At 44.4% G+C, this 19,251-nt stretch overlaps 1 long non-coding RNA gene across 1 annotated transcript; it reads right to left on the reverse strand.

The window, feature by feature from the left end:
- Positions 1 to 2,189: 2,189 nt before the first annotated feature.
- On the reverse strand, positions 2,190 to 3,848 carry LOC142256716 (uncharacterized). The gene is made up of 3 exons (XR_012727562.1): positions 3,761 to 3,848; positions 2,905 to 3,055; positions 2,190 to 2,791 (listed from the first exon to the last, which is right to left on the reverse strand). It is a non-coding gene; the product is annotated as an uncharacterized LOC142256716 (long non-coding RNA).
- Positions 3,849 to 19,251: the final 15,403 nt, after the last annotated feature.

The raw sequence follows: 19,251 nt of genomic DNA on the forward strand, positions 1-19,251 counted from the left end.
ATGCGACATGATATGGCAACATTTAAAAGAACAAATGATGCCTCAGCCAAACAGAGAAGATTGGTTGAAAATCTCTAAGGGCTTCAAGGACTCTGTGGACTTTCCTAACTGCATAGGAGCTTTGGATGGCAAGCATTTCAGAGTTAAAAAGCCACCAAACTCTGGGTCACGTTATTTCAATTTTCATAGGTTTTTTTCCGTTGTTATTTTGGCATTGGTTGACACAGAATACCGTTTTATTTATGCAGACATTGGGGCCTATGGTAGTGCCTCAGATGCCCGTATTTTCCGTTCATCAAGATTAGCCCAACGCCTGCAAGAAAATGCATTATTGATCCCCCCACCAGTTGCCCTACCTGGTACATCTGGACCGTTGGCACCATATGTGATGGTAGCAGATGCAGGATTTGCATTATCCAAACATGTTATGCGACCATATCCAAGGAGATCCATTGATGACAGGAAACAGTACTTTAATAATCGGCTAACTAAAGCAAGACGTTATGTGGAGTGTGCATTTGGTATTTTAGCTAACAAATGGCGCATTTATCAGACAACTATTCAGTTGCACCCAAACTTTGTCACATCTGTCCTCAAGGCTACCATAGTGCTTCACAATTTCTGTCGGATACATGAAGGAGGAAGTTATGTGGATGATGAATTGCAGATAAACCATGTTGTTAATCCAACAGGTGAACCTATGTCTCATAATTCCGTGACATCTGGTTTACAAATTAGAAATTTATTTACTGATTACTTTAATTGTTTTGATGATAATAATAATAGTGATGTATGTTAAGATTGTCTTGGATTTATTTAGATAACAATTTAATATTTTTTCTTATACGAAAATGTTTAATTATTTCTAAACATCTAAGAGCTTAAATCTTACTTGTATTAAAGTGAAAATGCGTTAATCATCAACTGACATTTATGTTAACAACATGGATTTCTGAATGTTGTATGTATGTTTTTGTAAATTTCTGTGTTACTATCATGTTTTTGTTGTTATTTGAAACTTACAACATTAATAATGTTAAACGTCTATAGAAAAAATGCAATATTATTTTTAAATTTAAATAATAAACATGATAGTTTTTTTCACAAACATATTTTTTTATTAATAATAAGCATATTAATCCATAAAGTAATGGTGTTCTTTTGTCACATAAAAATAATAAATGAACATATTGTTCATCTTCTGTTAAATTTTACAAAAAGTAAATTTTTATGGTATTCTTTCGAAAATTAAAAATATAATTTACTTACAAGAGTACATTTTCAAAATTGTGTCCATTGGTTACAATGTTGTAAAATTGACGACCAATTAAGTTGCTCTCATGTTGGACATTGACATAGACATAATAAATGTAAACTGTGTTTTGAGAATATAAGAAGTAATCTAACCATCCAATTGGTTGGGTACAAATGTGTTCCTAACACTAAAAAAAAAACCATGCCATCAAACATATGTGATCCGTCACTAAATATAATCACACATGTGTTTTTTTTTTTTTAAACTCAGAGTTGACACATTTTTGGAAATCCCTCTTTTTAGAAATTTTGACTCATTCATCATATTTTTTATTTGAATGTCAAGATTACCAAAAATGTGTATCATAAGTCAACAAGATCTTCTAGTGAAGTAACCTGAGTGTTGCTGAGTATGTTGTTTTGTGTGGCCTCAGAAATAGTATTTTCAGGAATGGAAGCAGTTGTTTGCTGAACAACATTCCTATTACTAACTACAGTATTGTGTGGAACAGTCTGTTGCATGCTTGTTTGTCCCAACACATTGCCTGATGTTGAGTACACCTGTGGATCTACATGGGTAATTGGGTATTGTGTGTGTGTATGTTGTTGACCTTGAGGATAGTTGACTGATGTTTGTAAGTGTGGTGTAGGTAACATAGTTGTGATTGGATAATGAGGCATCATGAATGATTGTGGGTATGTTGAACCAGGAAACAAGTTAGGTAAACCACCAATATTTGTGGGTTGAGTAAAGTAACTAGTACTTGGAGTGGGTTGTAAATTCATATAGTTGATGGGTTGCTGTGAGGTTGCACTTTGTACAGTGCTTAAGGCACCAGTATTGGTTGCAACATACCCTTGTCTAATTGGTGTTGGGAATAACGTACTTGAAGCAATAGAAGGTTGACCAGATTGTTGTAATACTGGATTATTGACTATTACAGTTGCCATTGTTGTTTGTGTTGAAATTGTATTTTGATTGTCTGTTGTGTTTGGGACTGTATGTTGTTGCATAATGGTACGCCAATTTTCTATGGCCTCATATACTCTCACTGGTTCCTGTTCTGCCTGACTAGCTGAAAGTAGGGTCAGCATAGCAGCACGTACACGTTCCTGCCTATCGGATGGAATTTTGGTTAGGCTAGAAGATAAAGACCGACAAAAGCGCTCGGCATCTGTTTCAGGAATCAGAGTGTTCATTATGTGAATAATGCGTGTGTCAATTATTTCCGGTAAGGATCTCATTTCCTCAGGTCTGCGGATTCTTCTTGCACGTAGAGGTTGTGGTGCAAAACGTGGAAGTACATTTGTTTGTGTTGATTGTGTAGCTGGTGTGGTTGTTTGTTGTGTTGATGAGGCTTGGGTGTTGGTTTGTGCACTCTCTGTCCCACCCTCATGTGATTCAGTTGCTGCATCTTGTTGAATCTCTGGATTTTCACTGTCTTCTCTGCCAGGTTCTTGTTCTGATGCTGAGGTGGCTGTAGCAGAGGGACCAGCTGTTGGTTGATCATCTGAATCGTCTAGATTATCCTCCGTTCTATAAGAAAAGAGACAACATATTACAATCTTAACATTTATATTTTTACAATTATCTTCATGAAGTAAAGTTTTTTTTTTTTTTTTTTTTTTTTTAAAAAAAAAAAAACTTACTGTGTTACTTCTAAGATGGGTGCTAGGAAGCTTATTTGTTGATAATAAACATATCTGCGTTTGCGGCCTTGGCTGGATGAGGATGGTATAGGGTTGTACTCCCTTCGGTACTGATCACGTGCAGAACGCCAACGCCTTTTCACCAAGTCAACTGTGTAATTTTTAAAAATATGTCACTTGCAACATTCACCATAAATCTGCACACATTAATTAAAATAATGTTTGCTAAATGTAATATACTATTTAACCAAATCATGTTGGCCAAATACTTTTGAGGACAAAAATTTTTGTAATATATTCTTCATTCAAAACCATTTTTAGACATTCACACATAACAAAATAATATTTCTGTTAAATTATCTTTGAAGTAATTGTCATATATATTAAAATTTTCCTTTTTTTTTTTTGTCCAATAACATTTGGCAAAAAAGTCCTAGAAATATTATTTTATTCATGTAGGTCATGATATTGAAATGTCATTTAACTAAATAAAATAAAAATATTAAAAATAAAAAAACATGATTTGAAATTGTGATACGAAACTTAGACTCATAAAACAGGGAAATTAAAAACACATGACAGTTTAATCAGTTAGTTAATTAACTTCATGAAGAATTCAAAGGCAGATTACAAAAATAAGTATACTTTGATTTTTGTAAGTTATGAAATGTTTGGTTACCTTTTTAAAAATTTAACATGAACTCAATATATAGAGTAGGACATATACCAATTCTTCACAAATATTTTTTAACTAAAAGACAACATAACTATAACAACACATTCACAGTTTGTAATTATTTTAAAAATCCTAATATATATATTAAATAAAAAAATATAAAAACATACAACAACTTACCATATTTAGCACGCTTTGCAGGCGAACATCTAGCCCATGCATTATTGGGGTACACTTCCTCAGCTACTTGATTCCAATGGCGGTCAACTGTCAGTCGGTCATGGTAACCATCAACACGTGTATCCCATAATGGTGGGTGAGTCTCGACAGCTGTTATCAGTTTCTCCGTGTCCACCCGTGGTGCCATTATTATATTTCGTAGGCGAAATTTTGCTCAAAATATATCTTTCAATACACAGAACTACAACTGCTTGCTTGCTCACTCCTTCTGCAAATGCATAGTTAGTTTTGTGCAAAAAAAATATGTTAGCTACGCCACCTGAAAGTATTTGAGATTGTAACAACCTTTCTAATGAAAACACGGACACGGACCACACGGATAGCATACGGAGGCCATCCGTATCACGTACGTGTAAACACGGACCCATAGGATTTAATGGATCCGTGAGGACGTTATGCCGGTGGAAAACGGACATGTCAGCGCTTTTTCGGCACGCTCATACGTACGCACGGAACGGACACACGCTCCGTGCGCAAACACTGACGTGAGGCTTTTTATATTACAAATAATGTGTCAACATCAGCACGTGTCTCCGGTACGTGTAAAAAATGCCAAAAACGTACCGGAGACACGGATGTGTGGCGCAGGCCTAAGGCAGTGCCAACATCCCTAGTCAATGTTGTCATATCTCAGCATTTTAGAGTTCTGCTGTACACATTTATGTAGCTTAGTTGCACCTGTTCACACTTAGTGGAAGTCCTGATCCGTTTTTTTATTTGTATTAGGCTAGTTTCACACTTGCGTTGAACGGCATCCGTTGCATTGCGTTGTGTGACGGATGCAATGGATGTGTTGCATATAGTGGCACAACGGATGCAACGGATGCATCAAAACAACTGAATCCGTTTTGATTTTTTTTTTTAGTTTTACCGGCGGCAGACTATTGTGAACGATCAACTGATCGCTCCCAGTAGCCGGCCCCCGGGTGATCAGCTGATCGCTCCCCGCAGCCGGCCGCCGGGTGATCAGCTGATCGCTCCCCGCAGCCGGCCGCCGGCTGATCAGCTGATCGCTCCCCGCAGCCGGCCGCCGGCTGATCAGCTGATCGCTCCCCGCAGCCGGCCGCCGGCTGATCAACTGATCGCTCCCAGTAGCCGGCCGCCGGGTGATCAGCTGATCGCTCCCCGCAGCCGGCCGCCGGGTGATCAGCTGATCGCTCCCCGCAGCCGGCCGCCGGGTGATCAGCTGATCGCTCCCCGCAGCCGGCCGATCAGCTGATCGCTCCCCGCAGCCGGCCGCCAGCTGATCGCTCCCTGCAGCCGGCGGGCTTGTCACTTGCCGATGGCCGAGCGCTCAACTAAATGTTCGGCCACCGCAAGCCAAAATAAAGTTTGTGATTTAAAAAAAAAAAAAAAAAAAAAAAAAAGAGCAAGCGCAGTGAAATCCAGAGGATTCCGCTGCTGAAAACAACGTTAGGCTAGTTTCACACTTGCGTTCAGCGCAGTCCGTCACTATGGAGAATAGTGCAGTCTGTTAACGCACTGCGATATTCTCCATAGACTTGTATGGACGACGCACTGTAACGCAAGTGTCTGCGTTGCATCCGCTGGACGACGCAGCGTCGTTATTTTGACGCTGCGTCGGGCGGATGGAACGCAGCATGTAACGTTTTTCTGCGCTTGGCGGAGTGTCAAAAAACCGCAATCTGCAGGAATCCGTTAGGCGTCCGTTGTTTTTATAATGGACGCCTATGGTGGCGGATTCCGTTAGAATGCATCATTTGACGGATTCCGTTAACGCACCTGACTTTACACAACTGCGCATGCTCAGATGTGTAAAGTCAAGGAAAAAAAAACTACAACGGACTGCGTTATTTTGTACGATCTGTAGCATGCGTTGTGCCACTATATGCAACGCATCCGTTGCATGCGTCACACAATGCAATGCTACGGATCCCGTTCAACGCAAGTGTGAAACTAGCCTTACAAGCTGCGTTCCTCCCGCTGGGTGGAAGCAACGGAGAGTCGCCCAGCGGAAGCAACGCAGGTCCTTTTGGTACAATCCGTCACCCATACAAGTCTATGGGAAACAGCGGAATCCGTTAACGGATTCCGCTGTTTTCCAAAAGGGCGGATTGTAACGGAAGGACAAAAACGCAAGTGTGAAAGTACCCTTAGGGTATGTGCGCACGTTGCTTTTTACCTGCTTTTTTGCTGCTTTTTCTTCTGCGCTGTTTAATGCCAAAATGGATGTGTTCTTCTATTCAAGCAAAGTCTATGGGAATTTGGGTTTCTTGTTCACACTATGTTGTTCAAAATGCTGCCTTTTTGTGGCAGAACTTTGGTCAAAAACTCAGCTTTTCAAAGAAGCAACATGTCAATTGTTTTTTGCCATTTGGGTTTTGCACTGCAAAGCTGAGTTTTTGACCAAAGTTCTGCCACAAAAAGGCAACATTTTGAACAACATAGTGTGAACAAGAAACCCAAATTCCCATAGACTTTGCTTGAATAGAAGAACACATCCATTTTGGCATTAAACAGCGCAGAAGAAAAAGCAGCAAAAAAGCAGGTAAAAAGCAGGTAAAAAGCAACGTGCGCACATACCCTTACGTTGTGTAGAATCAGCCCTGAGGAGAGGAGCGGCGCCATTGCTCAGGCCAAAGCAATCGAGCACATTCTTCCCTTCTTGCAGCAGACCATGATGTGAGGGTTCTACAACAGTTGTAAGGCTATGTCCGCACGTTGCGTCGGTGTACCTGCAGTTTATTCTGCACGTTTTCCTTCCCTTGGTTTTTGACCAAATGGCTTTTGACCATTTTTTAGCGCTAAAAACGCATGCGTTTTTACCGCGTTTTTAGTGCGTTTTTAGCGCTTTTTACCTGCGTTTTCACCTGCGTTTCTGCAGATGCGTTTTTGAGATCAAGACACTGAGAAATAAAGTTGAATTAGTCAAAAAGAATAAAAAAAGAGAAAATAAGTATAAAATTAACTTTTAATAAAATTATATGGTAAATTATCAATTTTAATGTAATAATAGTGGTTATGCACATTTTAACAGAAAAATAGCTAAAATTTATTATTTTTTTACATTTAAATTTTCGGTTATTGTGTGTGTGTAAAGGAACATTAGAATCCATTACTTTTTGGCCAGAAAAGCATGCGTTTTTGGAGCCAAAAACGCAGTTGAAAAGCAGGTAAAAAGCATGTAAAACGCAGGAATTGTGGTTTTGGTTGCGTTTTGCCATTTCTCATTGACTCCAATGTTAAGGAAACGCTGCAGAAATGGCAAAAACAACTGACATGCTGCTTCTTTTTCAGCATGGTTTTTGACCACAAATATGCAAATTAAACGCTGCAGAAAAAAAAGCAAAGTGCAGACAGGATTTCTGCTTTTCCCATATACTTTGCTGGAAAACAAAAACGCATGCCTTTTTGCCCAAAAACGCTGCTGCCAAAAACGCTGCAGAAACGCGGTAAAAAACGCAACGTGTGAACATAGCCTAAAAGCTCAGGCTCGGGAGCCAATAACCGTCCGCGCTGTGACGTGCAGACATTACTGCTGAGGTGGGGCTGTCACCTCCGTTTCTTGAGGGGCGAGTTGGAGGCGATAGTCGCATCGCTTTATCGAGCCTTTGATCAACACGGCGGAAGTGACACGAATAAAACTCTGGAGCGATTACCTGCAGAAGTAACGTTGGCAATCACCATGATAACGGATACATGACCCTGGAATTGCTGACTCCGGTCTTCCTTCCGTCTCCTTCCACCATTCCCATTCTTATCTAAAATGACTACGCAGACACCGAATATCTTTTGGATAATTCTGGCCATAGCAGCCATTTTATTAACATAAATACATAACCAATAAAATTGCAATATGGTAAGGTCCTTGAAGCTACAACCCTGGTGATTCCCATAAACCGAACCATAAAACCAACTTGCTCCCAGCCGTTACCCACACTGGCTCAGGCGCACCAAACTGTAAGGGTTAATCCTTCGTTAACCCCAACACACCCACAGGGGCCCCGATATCCCCGTCGGGATTCCCCTCCAAATCACCAGGTGACCAGCAATTGTGCCAATGAGGGGATCCACACCCGTATGGATTCCCTGAACAATTTTAAACCAAACTTCAAGGACCCACCAATAACACGCCATTCAGCCACTACGACCCGAGAAACCCCCCCCACCCCCCCCTCGTCTCCTATATGATGCACACCCAAACATACCAAAAATATCAGGGAGGGCGGGTGGGACTCTTCCTTCAGCCAGGGGAGCGGGAAAGTGCCGCTCCTCCCCTTTGGCCATCCAATCCTTTCAAAACGGGCTCGCTCCCCCTCCCCCCACCCATGACACCCTGACCTCCCCACCAATCAGGGGTCATGCAGGCCTCCGCAAATGCCCCGGGGGGGGGGGAGGGGGGGCAATGCTCCGTCCTCTCTTGACCCTGGAATTGCTGACTCCGGTCTTCCTTCCGTCTCCTTCCACCATTCCCATTCTTATCTAAAATGACTACGCAGACACCGAATATCTTTTGGATAATTCTGGCCATAGCAGCCATTTTATTAACATAAATACATAACCAATAAAATTGCAATATGGTAAGGTCCTTGAAGCTACAACCCTGGTGATTCCCATAAACCGAACCATAAAACCAACTTGCTCCCAGCCGTTACCCACACTGGCTCAGGCGCACCAAACTGTAAGGGTTAATCCTTCGTTAACCCCAACACACCCACAGGGGCCCCGATATCCCCGACGGGATTCCCCTCCAAATCACCAGGTGACCAGCAATTGTGCCAATGAGGGGATCCACACCCGTATGGATTCCCCGAACAATTTTAAACCAAACTTCAAGGACCCACCAATAACACGCCACAACGAAGGCACCTTGACAACCTTCAAGTGCCTGAGACCCCCCTCAACCTCAGGGCCCTTTCAATACCTCCCTGCAGGCCAAGGGCCCACAAATCGATCCCTACCGCATTTAAGTGTACCCCGTCCGCCAACCAAAATTCCTCTTCCGTCCTTTCCAACTCCACATGCCGGATACAAACACCCCCATTCCGACTAACAAACTTTGAAATCGCCCTATTAACCTTTGCCCGCGCCTTGTTCAGCCTCTCAACAGACCGCGCTTTCCGCCAACTCCTTCTCGCCACCATCTCTGACCAAACCACCGTAATCCCTGGAAAAGACACCCATAGCCGCAACAAGTCGTGCTTGATGTCTTTTATTAGGATTCTGAAAGGCCTTTCCCCTAGATCGTTCCCCCAATGTGCAAGACCAACACTTCAGGAGGCCTGTCTAATCGGGCATGTTTATGCACCTCTTGTAACACCCTGCTCCACCCTAACCCCCGAACCCCGAGCCATCGTACTAGAGCCACGTCCCTGGCGAAGCCTAACTGTCTCCCGTTCCTTCTCGCATCCGCTCGCCGGGCTCCCCAATACACGTAGGAATGGCCCAGGATCCAGACCAGCGGGGGGGAGGGAAGGGGTGTTTCTGCAATACAAAAGCACAAACAACCATTTTAGTGCCTGATACCCTCAAACGAAACACCCACACCCCGGCCGCCCCCCCCCCCCCCCATGCACCGTAAGAGTCCCCACTCAGTTTCCGACCACCGCCTGGGGGCGGACGTATAACTTAAAACGCCCCGACTTCCACCTACCAATCTGTTTAACCGCGTCTTCAGACAAACCGCACATGGATGCTTCTGTTGCCGCCCCTATGCGAAAAGAATGCGATCCGAAAGACTTAGGATCTAACCCCAACGACTCCAAACACGCCCTGAAAACACTCACAAACTGATATCGTGATAAGAAAGACCCGTCGTCATGACGTAACAGCGGGCCGTCCACCTTTTTACTAATCTGTTCAAAATTCTTGAAACACCTCAACGGGCACATATCCGATCCCCTAACCGCTCCCAAACACACTCGCTTCCCTGCCCCCCGTTGATCAGTTTTAGATTTACTTATCCAAAATTCAATTCCCCTGTCCACCGCCATAATGTCACCACGACTCAAACCCCCAGGGGACAACTTACTGGGAGATACCAATTCCCCCACCCGCAAGGCTCCAAAAAACGCCAATGAAAACGCCAACCTAAACAAATGTTCCTCAAACGGAGATGAACAGACCTCCCCCAACACCCCACCCAGCCGTTCCAATAATCCGAATGACACTGGTCGTCTACCATCCAGTAGCTTTCGTCCTCTGCGAAAACCCTTCAACGCCTGTACAACCAAAAAACACTTAGTTAAATCTCGTAACCCTCGTAACCGGAAACCAAATGCTAACCCTGCCATGAAACGATTTGCCTTCGCAACCGACCACCCTGCTACCGCCGCTTCCCCCAACTTTTCCAACAATATTCCCAACTGATCCTCTTCAGAAAAATCCCCACCCTGCAACCATTGCTCCCACAGCCCCCATGCTGCCTGATATGCTGTCCACGTGTTACCCGACAAGGACGCCCGAATTAGCAGTCCCGCTGCCCGAAGACCACGTTCCAAAGGTGTGCTGGGCACTCCAACCCGCTGGACTCTGCCTCTGGTGCGCAAACCCGGAACCGATCACACTGAAAACGAGAGAGGGAATCAGCTATTAGGTTCTGAACACCTGGCACATGAGTCGCCGTAATACATGCGTTAATTTGCAGACAAACCAATACCAATTCCCGTAACACCCGAACGACTGGAGGAGAGGACGCCGAAAACTGATTAATCGCCAGCACCACCCCCATGTTGTCACAGTTAAAACGAATCTTCTTGTTTGCCAACTGGCCTCTCCAAAGATGAAGTGCCACCATTATTGGAAAAAGTTCCAATAGCGCCACATTCTTTGTCAAGCCTGCAGCCGTCCAGTTGTCTGGCCACCGACCCACACACCACTGACCCTGGAAGAAAGCTCCGAAACCTGAACTGCCCGCCGCATCCGTAAACAACTCCAAGTCAAAATTGTCCACTGCATCTTCCATGATCAGGGAACGACCGTTGTAGTGTTCCAAAAACTGTCCCCAAACTGCTAAGTCCGCTTTGTGATCTGCTGATAACCGAACGTAATGGTGCGGAGCAAGCACCCCCGCCGTTGCCCTGGCAAGTTGTCGCGAAAAAATCCGGCCCATTGGCATCACCCGACAAGCAAAGTTAAGTTTTCCCAGTAGGGACTGCACTTCCCTTAATTGCAGTTTCTTCACCCGCCGTGCCCTTGCCACCTCGTCCCTCATGGCCGCAACCTTGTCCTCAGGAAGCCGGACTTCCCAGGCCACTGAATCGATTACAATGCCCAGAAAACTTAAACTAGTAGTCGGTCCCATCGTTTTTTCAGGCGCCAAGGGGACCCCAAATCGGTCCGCAACCCACTCCATAGTTGTCAAGATCCCGGCACACTGCGCCGAATCGGCAGGACCTACACACAAAAAATCATCGAGGTAATGTACCAATGCTGACAAGCCCGAAACGTCCCGAACAACCCACTCCAAAAAGCAACTAAACGTTTCGAAAAATGCGCATGAGATTGAGCACCCCATGGGCAAACAACGATCTACAAAATACGCCCCCTCCCAAAAGCAACCCAACAACCGGACACAATCTGCATGCACTGGCAAAAGCCGAAAAGCTGATTCAATATCCGTCTTAGCCATAAGTGCCCCCTTTCCACATTTTTTTACCCATCTTGTGGCCTCATCAAATGATGTATAAACCACCGAACACAGTTCAGCTGGTATCCCGTCATTTACCGACCTACCTCTTGGGTAAGACAGATGGTGAATCAGCCGGAATTTTCCCGGCTCCTTTTTTGGCACCACCCCCAACGGCGAGACCACCAGATCAGGAAAAGGAGGGGCCTGGAACGGCCCCGCCATCCTCCCCAAAGCCACTTCCTTGCCTAATTTTTCGGCCACGACCACCGAATGCTGGTAAGCTGACAAAAGGTTCTTCGTCGCCGCCGGCACATTAAAATTGGGAGCCGGAATTCTGAAACCCTCCCCAAATCCCAACCGCAAAACTTCAGCTTTCTCCCTATCAGGGTACCTATTTAGGTACGGAAGCATCGCGGCTAAGCTCACCGGCGTCAGACCCTTGGGTATGAGTGGTGCCGGGCTTGGATTTGCCTTTCTTAAAGCACTTTGCCGCTCCATGTGAGGTCCCATTACAATGGGTACAGAGGTGCTTAAAACGGCAGGTGGCCCCGAACTTGCATTGCCCCTCATTGAATTGCCAACACACGCCGGGCTTTTGCGATCCCCCCTGACCTTGTTGACTACCGGCACCCTGCGTTCCGGACTGGCCGGTAGACCCGGCCCCGCCCTGAAAGGGCTGGCCATACCTAGACGGCGCCATAACCCGTAACCACAACCCGATGTCCTTTTGGTCCCATCCAATAGAAGGTCGAACGGCCTTCCGCTGACGAAACTGTTCGTCATACCTAAGCCATGTCTGTCCCCCATATACCCTGTAAGCCTCTCCAATAGAGTCCATATAGCAAAACAAATGTGAACAGTTCTCCGGCGCCTTTTCGCCTATCACACTCGCCAAAATAGCAAAAGCCTGCAACCAATTAGTGAACGTCTGAGGGATCAAGCGCCATCGCCGCTTCTTCTCCTCTTCTTTCTTGCTATCATCCTTTTTACCTTTGTCCAAATTAAATTTTGACAACGGCAGCAGGGAGAAGATCTCTACGTATTCATCCTTCCATATCTTCTCCCTCACCTCTGTCTTAAGATGGGAACCCAAGGGACCCTCAAAACAGACGAAAACCTCGCCCCGCGCCCGATCATCTAAATGAAGCCTGTCCTCCTTATTCTTTTCCGTCTGAACCGACACCGACACCGGGGAAGCAATACCTGCAACCGGCGTTTCACTAATGCCCAAGGGAGGTGGATTAATCCAAGCCCCCACTGGCCCTGAGTGTTCCCGTGCCCCCCCAATCCGCTCCAGCAACGTACGCACACAACCTATAAGCTCTACCACCTCCCCCCTTCCTGACACATATCCTCCACCCCCCGTGGCTATCCCCTGCCTAAACCCTGGGTGACCTACATCCCCCCTTGCGTTCTGTACCTGACAATACTGGGCAGACAAACAAGACATAGAAGCATACTCACCGGGCTGCACGAGGGTAGAGGCCCCGTCAGCCGGACCACCAGACTCCTGACGTCCCTCCGGCTGCTCTGTAGACTCCCGGCTCCGCACCTCCGCTTCGCCGCCGTTGGCCCCTGCTGCTGCAGGGCCGGAAGATCCCTCCAGGAGCTGATCCTGTGGCTGATGTCCGCCCCCCCAGCCGGCTGCAACAGGGGGCTGTCTGCGGTCCTCTGGATCCTGCCGACGCAGCTCCCCCATCCCACTACACGGGGCCCCCCCGTCATTCGGGGCCTCTGCTGATGAGGGCCCTGCGCGCCAGGCCCGGTGCACTACCGATCCCAGCCGTCTTGATCCGCCCCCTCCGCTGGGGCCCGCCCCCTCATCCGACCTCCACCGCAGACAGGGCTCAGGGCGCTCGGCAGGCACATCACCAGAGCGCCCCGCCGCAGCTCCGACATCCACCGTTGACACAGTGGGAGCAGGCCCCGCCCCCAACTCCAGCAGAGGCCTGCTCTCCACCGGTGGACCCGGCCGCACTCTTGAATTCCTCCCAGACCGGGGCCTGCTGGACTTTTTGGCACATGGCGCCCGGCCTGGAGGGTCCCCGGAGGGGCTTCTAGTGCGTCGCTGGGCCCGGGGAGTCACCTCAGGGGATAACCGCTCCGGCGGTCTGGATCTACGGAGGTTAAGGAATAACGTTTGGAACTCCATTCTATGTCTGAACTGGGTGCAAAAAACCTAAAAAAACATCACTATGGGGAGATAAGGTATGCACACCAGTGACTATGGAAGGGGAATACATGGAATAGCAGAAACTGCTGTGTGAATACTGACATGAAAAATCCAATAGCCATTTGTAAGAATGAAATGTGAAAAATGGAACCTGCATTACTGCCATGAATATATGAATAAAGAGAAATTTAGCTACTGAATTGATCAATGCAGAAGAGCCCCAACACTACGCCAAAGTATTTCTCTACGTTGGGGTCCCTAGCTTGTGTGTGTCCTCTCATGCAGTTAAAAAACTTACCGTGTATGGGACGCTGAGACCCAGGCTATATATGCGTATAATGTGGATTGGCAATAGGTGTGTATGGGGAGGGTTCACAAACGAAAAACTACTAACATTAAGGAATAACGTTTGGAACTCCATTCTATGTCTGAACTGGGTGCAAAAAACCTAAAAAAACATCACTATGGGGAGATAAGGTATGCACACCAGTGACTATGGAAGGGGAATACATGGAATAGCAGAAACTGCTGTGTGAATACTGACATGAAAAATCCAATAGCCATTTGTAAGAATGAAATGTGAAAAATGGAACCTGCATTACTGCCATGAATATATGAATAAAGAGAAATTTAGCTACTGAATTGATCAATGCAGAAGAGCCCCAACACTACGCCAAAGTATTTCTCTACGTTGGGGTCCCTAGCTTGTGTGTGTCCTCTCATGCAGTTAAAAAACTTACCGTGTATGGGACGCTGAGACCCAGGCTATATATGCGTATAATGTGGATTGGCAATAGGTGTGTATGGGGAGGGTTCACAAACGAAAAACTACTAACATTAAGGAATAACGTTTGGAACTCCATTCTATGTCTGAACTGGGTGCAAAAAACCTAAAAAAACATCACTATGGGGAGATAAGGTATGCACACCAGTGACTATGGAAGGGGAATACATGGAATAGCAGAAACTGCTGTGTGAATACTGACATGAAAAATCCAATAGCCATTTGTAAGAATGAAATGTGAAAAATGGAACCTGCATTACTGCCATGAATATATGAATAAAGAGAAATTTAGCTACTGAATTGATCAATGCAGAAGAGCCCCAACACTACGCCAAAGTATTTCTCTACGTTGGGGTCCCTAGCTTGTGTGTGTCCTCTCATGCAGTTAAAAAACTTACCGTGTATGGGACGCTGAGACCCAGGCTATATATGCGTATAATGTGGATTGGCAATAGGTGTGTATGGGGAGGGTTCACAAACGAAAAACTACTAACATTAAGGAATAACGTTTGGAACTCCATTCTATGTCTGAACTGGGTGCAAAAAACCTAAAAAAACATCACTATGGGGAGATAAGGTATGCACACCAGTGACTATGGAAGGGGAATACATGGAATAGCAGAAACTGCTGTGTGAATACTGACATGAAAAATCCAATAGCCATTTGTAAGAATGAAATGTGAAAAATGGAACCTGCATTACTGCCATGAATATATGAATAAAGAGAAATTTAGCTACTGAATTGATCAATGCAGAAGAGCCCCAACACTACGCCAAAGTATTTCTCTACGTTGGGGTCCCTAGCTTGTGTGTGTCCTCTCATGCAGTTAAAAAACTTACCGTGTATGGGACGCTGAGACCCAGGCTATATATGCGTATAATGTGGATTGGCAATAGGTGTGTATGGGGAGGGTTCACAAACGAAAAACTACTAACATTAAGGAATAACGTTTGGAACTCCATTCTATGTCTGAACTGGGTGCAAAAAACCTAAAAAAACATCACTATGGGGAGATAAGGTATGCACACCAGTGACTATGGAAGGGGAATACATGGAATAGCAGAAACTGCTGTGTGAATACTGACATGAAAAATCCAATAGCCATTTGTAAGAATGAAATGTGAAAAATGGAACCTGCATTACTGCCATGAATATATGAATAAAGAGAAATTTAGCTACTGAATTGATCAATGCAGAAGAGCCCCAACACTACGCCAAAGTATTTCTCTACGTTGGGGTCCCTAGCTTGTGTGTGTCCTCTCATGCAGTTAAAAAACTTACCGTGTATGGGACGCTGAGACCCAGGCTATATATGCGTATAATGTGGATTGGCAATAGGTGTGTATGGGGAGGGTTCACAAACGAAAAACTACTAACATTAAGGAATAACGTTTGGAACTCCATTCTATGTCTGAACTGGGTGCAAAAAACCTAAAAAAACATCACTATGGGGAGATAAGGTATGCACACCAGTGACTATGGAAGGGGAATACATGGAATAGCAGAAACTGCTGTGTGAATACTGACATGAAAAATCCAATAGCCATTTGTAAGAATGAAATGTGAAAAATGGAACCTGCATTACTGCCATGAATATATGAATAAAGAGAAATTTAGCTACTGAATTGATCAATGCAGAAGAGCCCCAACACTACGCCAAAGTATTTCTCTACGTTGGGGTCCCTAGCTTGTGTGTGTCCTCTCATGCAGTTAAAAAACTTACCGTGTATGGGACGCTGAGACCCAGGCTATATATGCGTATAATGTGGATTGGCAATAGGTGTGTATGGGGAGGGTTCACAAACGAAAAACTACTAACATTAAGGAATAACGTTTGGAACTCCATTCTATGTCTGAACTGGGTGCAAAAAACCTAAAAAAACATCACTATGGGGAGATAAGGTATGCACACCAGTGACTATGGAAGGGGAATACATGGAATAGCAGAAACTGCTGTGTGAATACTGACATGAAAAATCCAATAGCCATTTGTAAGAATGAAATGTGAAAAATGGAACCTGCATTACTGCCATGAATATATGAATAAAGAGAAATTTAGCTACTGAATTGATCAATGCAGAAGAGCCCCAACACTACGCCAAAGTATTTCTCTACGTTGGGGTCCCTAGCTTGTGTGTGTCCTCTCATGCAGTTAAAAAACTTACCGTGTATGGGACGCTGAGACCCAGGCTATATATGCGTATAATGTGGATTGGCAATAGGTGTGTATGGGGAGGGTTCACAAACGAAAAACTACTAACATTAAGGAATAACGTTTGGAACTCCATTCTATGTCTGAACTGGGTGCAAAAAACCTAAAAAAACATCACTATGGGGAGATAAGGTATGCACACCAGTGACTATGGAAGGGGAATACATGGAATAGCAGAAACTGCTGTGTGAATACTGACATGAAAAATCCAATAGCCATTTGTAAGAATGAAATGTGAAAAATGGAACCTGCATTACTGCCATGAATATATGAATAAAGAGAAATTTAGCTACTGAATTGATCAATGCAGAAGAGCCCCAACACTACGCCAAAGTATTTCTCTACGTTGGGGTCCCTAGCTTGTGTGTGTCCTCTCATGCAGTTAAAAAACTTACCGTGTATGGGACGCTGAGACCCAGGCTATATATGCGTATAATGTGGATTGGCAATAGGTGTGTATGGGGAGGGTTCACAAACGAAAAACTACTAACATTAAGGAATAACGTTTGGAACTCCATTCTATGTCTGAACTGGGTGCAAAAAACCTAAAAAAACATCACTATGGGGAGATAAGGTATGCACACCAGTGACTATGGAAGGGGAATACATGGAATAGCAGAAACTGCTGTGTGAATACTGACATGAAAAATCCAATAGCCATTTGTAAGAATGAAATGTGAAAAATGGAACCTGCATTACTGCCATGAATATATGAATAAAGAGAAATTTAGCTACTGAATTGATCAATGCAGAAGAGCCCCAACACTACGCCAAAGTATTTCTCTACGTTGGGGTCCCTAGCTTGTGTGTGTCCTCTCATGCAGTTAAAAAACTTACCGTGTATGGGACGCTGAGACCCAGGCTATATATGCGTATAATGTGGATTGGCAATAGGTGTGTATGGGGAGGGTTCACAAACGAAAAACTACTAACATTAAGGAATAACGTTTGGAACTCCATTCTATGTCTGAACTGGGTGCAAAAAACCTAAAAAAACATCACTATGGGGAGATAAGGTATGCACACCAGTGACTATGGAAGGGGAATACATGGAATAGCAGAAACTGCTGTGTGAATACTGACATGAAAAATCCAATAGCCATTTGTAAGAATGAAATGTGAAAAATGGAACCTGCATTACTGCCATGAATATATGAATAAAGAGAAATTTAGCTACTGAATTGATCAATGCAGAAGAGCCCCAACACTACGCCAAAGTATTTCTCTACGTTGGGGTCCCTAGCTTGTGTGTGTCCTCTCATGCAGTTAAAAAACTTACCGTGTATGGGACGCTGAGACCCAGGCTATATATGCGTATAATGTGGATTGGCAATAGGTGTGTATGGGGAGGGTTCACAAACGAAAAACTACTAACATTAAGGAATAACGTTTGGAACTCCATTCTATGTCTGAACTGGGTGCAAAAAACCTAAAAAAACATCACTATGGGGAGATAAGGTATGCACACCAGTGACTATGGAAGGGGAATACATGGAATAGCAGAAACTGCTGTGTGAATACTGACATGAAAAATCCAATAGCCATTTGTAAGAATGAAATGTGAAAAATGGAACCTGCATTACTGCCATGAATATATGAATAAAGAGAAATTTAGCTACTGAATTGATCAATGCAGAAGAGCCCCAACACTACGCCAAAGTATTTCTCTACGTTGGGGTCCCTAGCTTGTGTGTGTCCTCTCATGCAGTTAAAAAACTTACCGTGTATGGGACGCTGAGACCCAGGCTATATATGCGTATAATGTGGATTGGCAATAGGTGTGTATGGGGAGGGTTCACAAACGAAAAACTACTAACATTAAGGAATAACGTTTGGAACTCCATTCTATGTCTGAACTGGGTGCAAAAAACCTAAAAAAACATCACTATGGGGAGATAAGGTATGCACACCAGTGACTATGGAAGGGGAATACATGGAATAGCAGAAACTGCTGTGTGAATACTGACATGAAAAATCCAATAGCCATTTGTAAGAATGAAATGTGAAAAATGGAACCTGCATTACTGCCATGAATATATGAATAAAGAGAAATTTAGCTACTGAATTGATCAATGCAGAAGAGCCCCAACACTACGCCAAAGTATTTCTCTACGTTGGGGTCCCTAGCTTGTGTGTGTCCTCTCATGCAGTTAAAAAACTTACCGTGTATGGGACGCTGAGACCCAGGCTATATATGCGTATAATGTGGATTGGCAATAGGTGTGTATGGGGAGGGTTCACAAACGAAAAACTACTAACATTAAGGAATAACGTTTGGAACTCCATTCTATGTCTGAACTGGGTGCAAAAAACCTAAAAAAACATCACTATGGGGAGATAAGGTATGCACACCAGTGACTATGGAAGGGGAATACATGGAATAGCAGAAACTGCTGTGTGAATACTGACATGAAAAATCCAATAGCCATTTGTAAGAATGAAATGTGAAAAGTGGAACCTGCATTACTGCCATGAATATATGAATAAAGAGAAATTTAGCTACTGAATTGATCAATGCAGAAGAGCCCCAACACTACGCCAAAGTATTTCTCTACGTTGGGGTCCCTAGCTTGTGTGTGTCCTCTCATGCAGTTAAAATAGAATGGAGTTCCAAACGTTATTCCTTAATGTTAGTAGTTTTTCGTTTGTGAACCCTCCCCATACACACCT

Source organism: Anomaloglossus baeobatrachus, chromosome 11, assembly GCF_048569485.1.
Source record: "Anomaloglossus baeobatrachus isolate aAnoBae1 chromosome 11, aAnoBae1.hap1, whole genome shotgun sequence".
Taxonomy (NCBI): Eukaryota; Metazoa; Chordata; class Amphibia; order Anura; family Aromobatidae; genus Anomaloglossus; species Anomaloglossus baeobatrachus.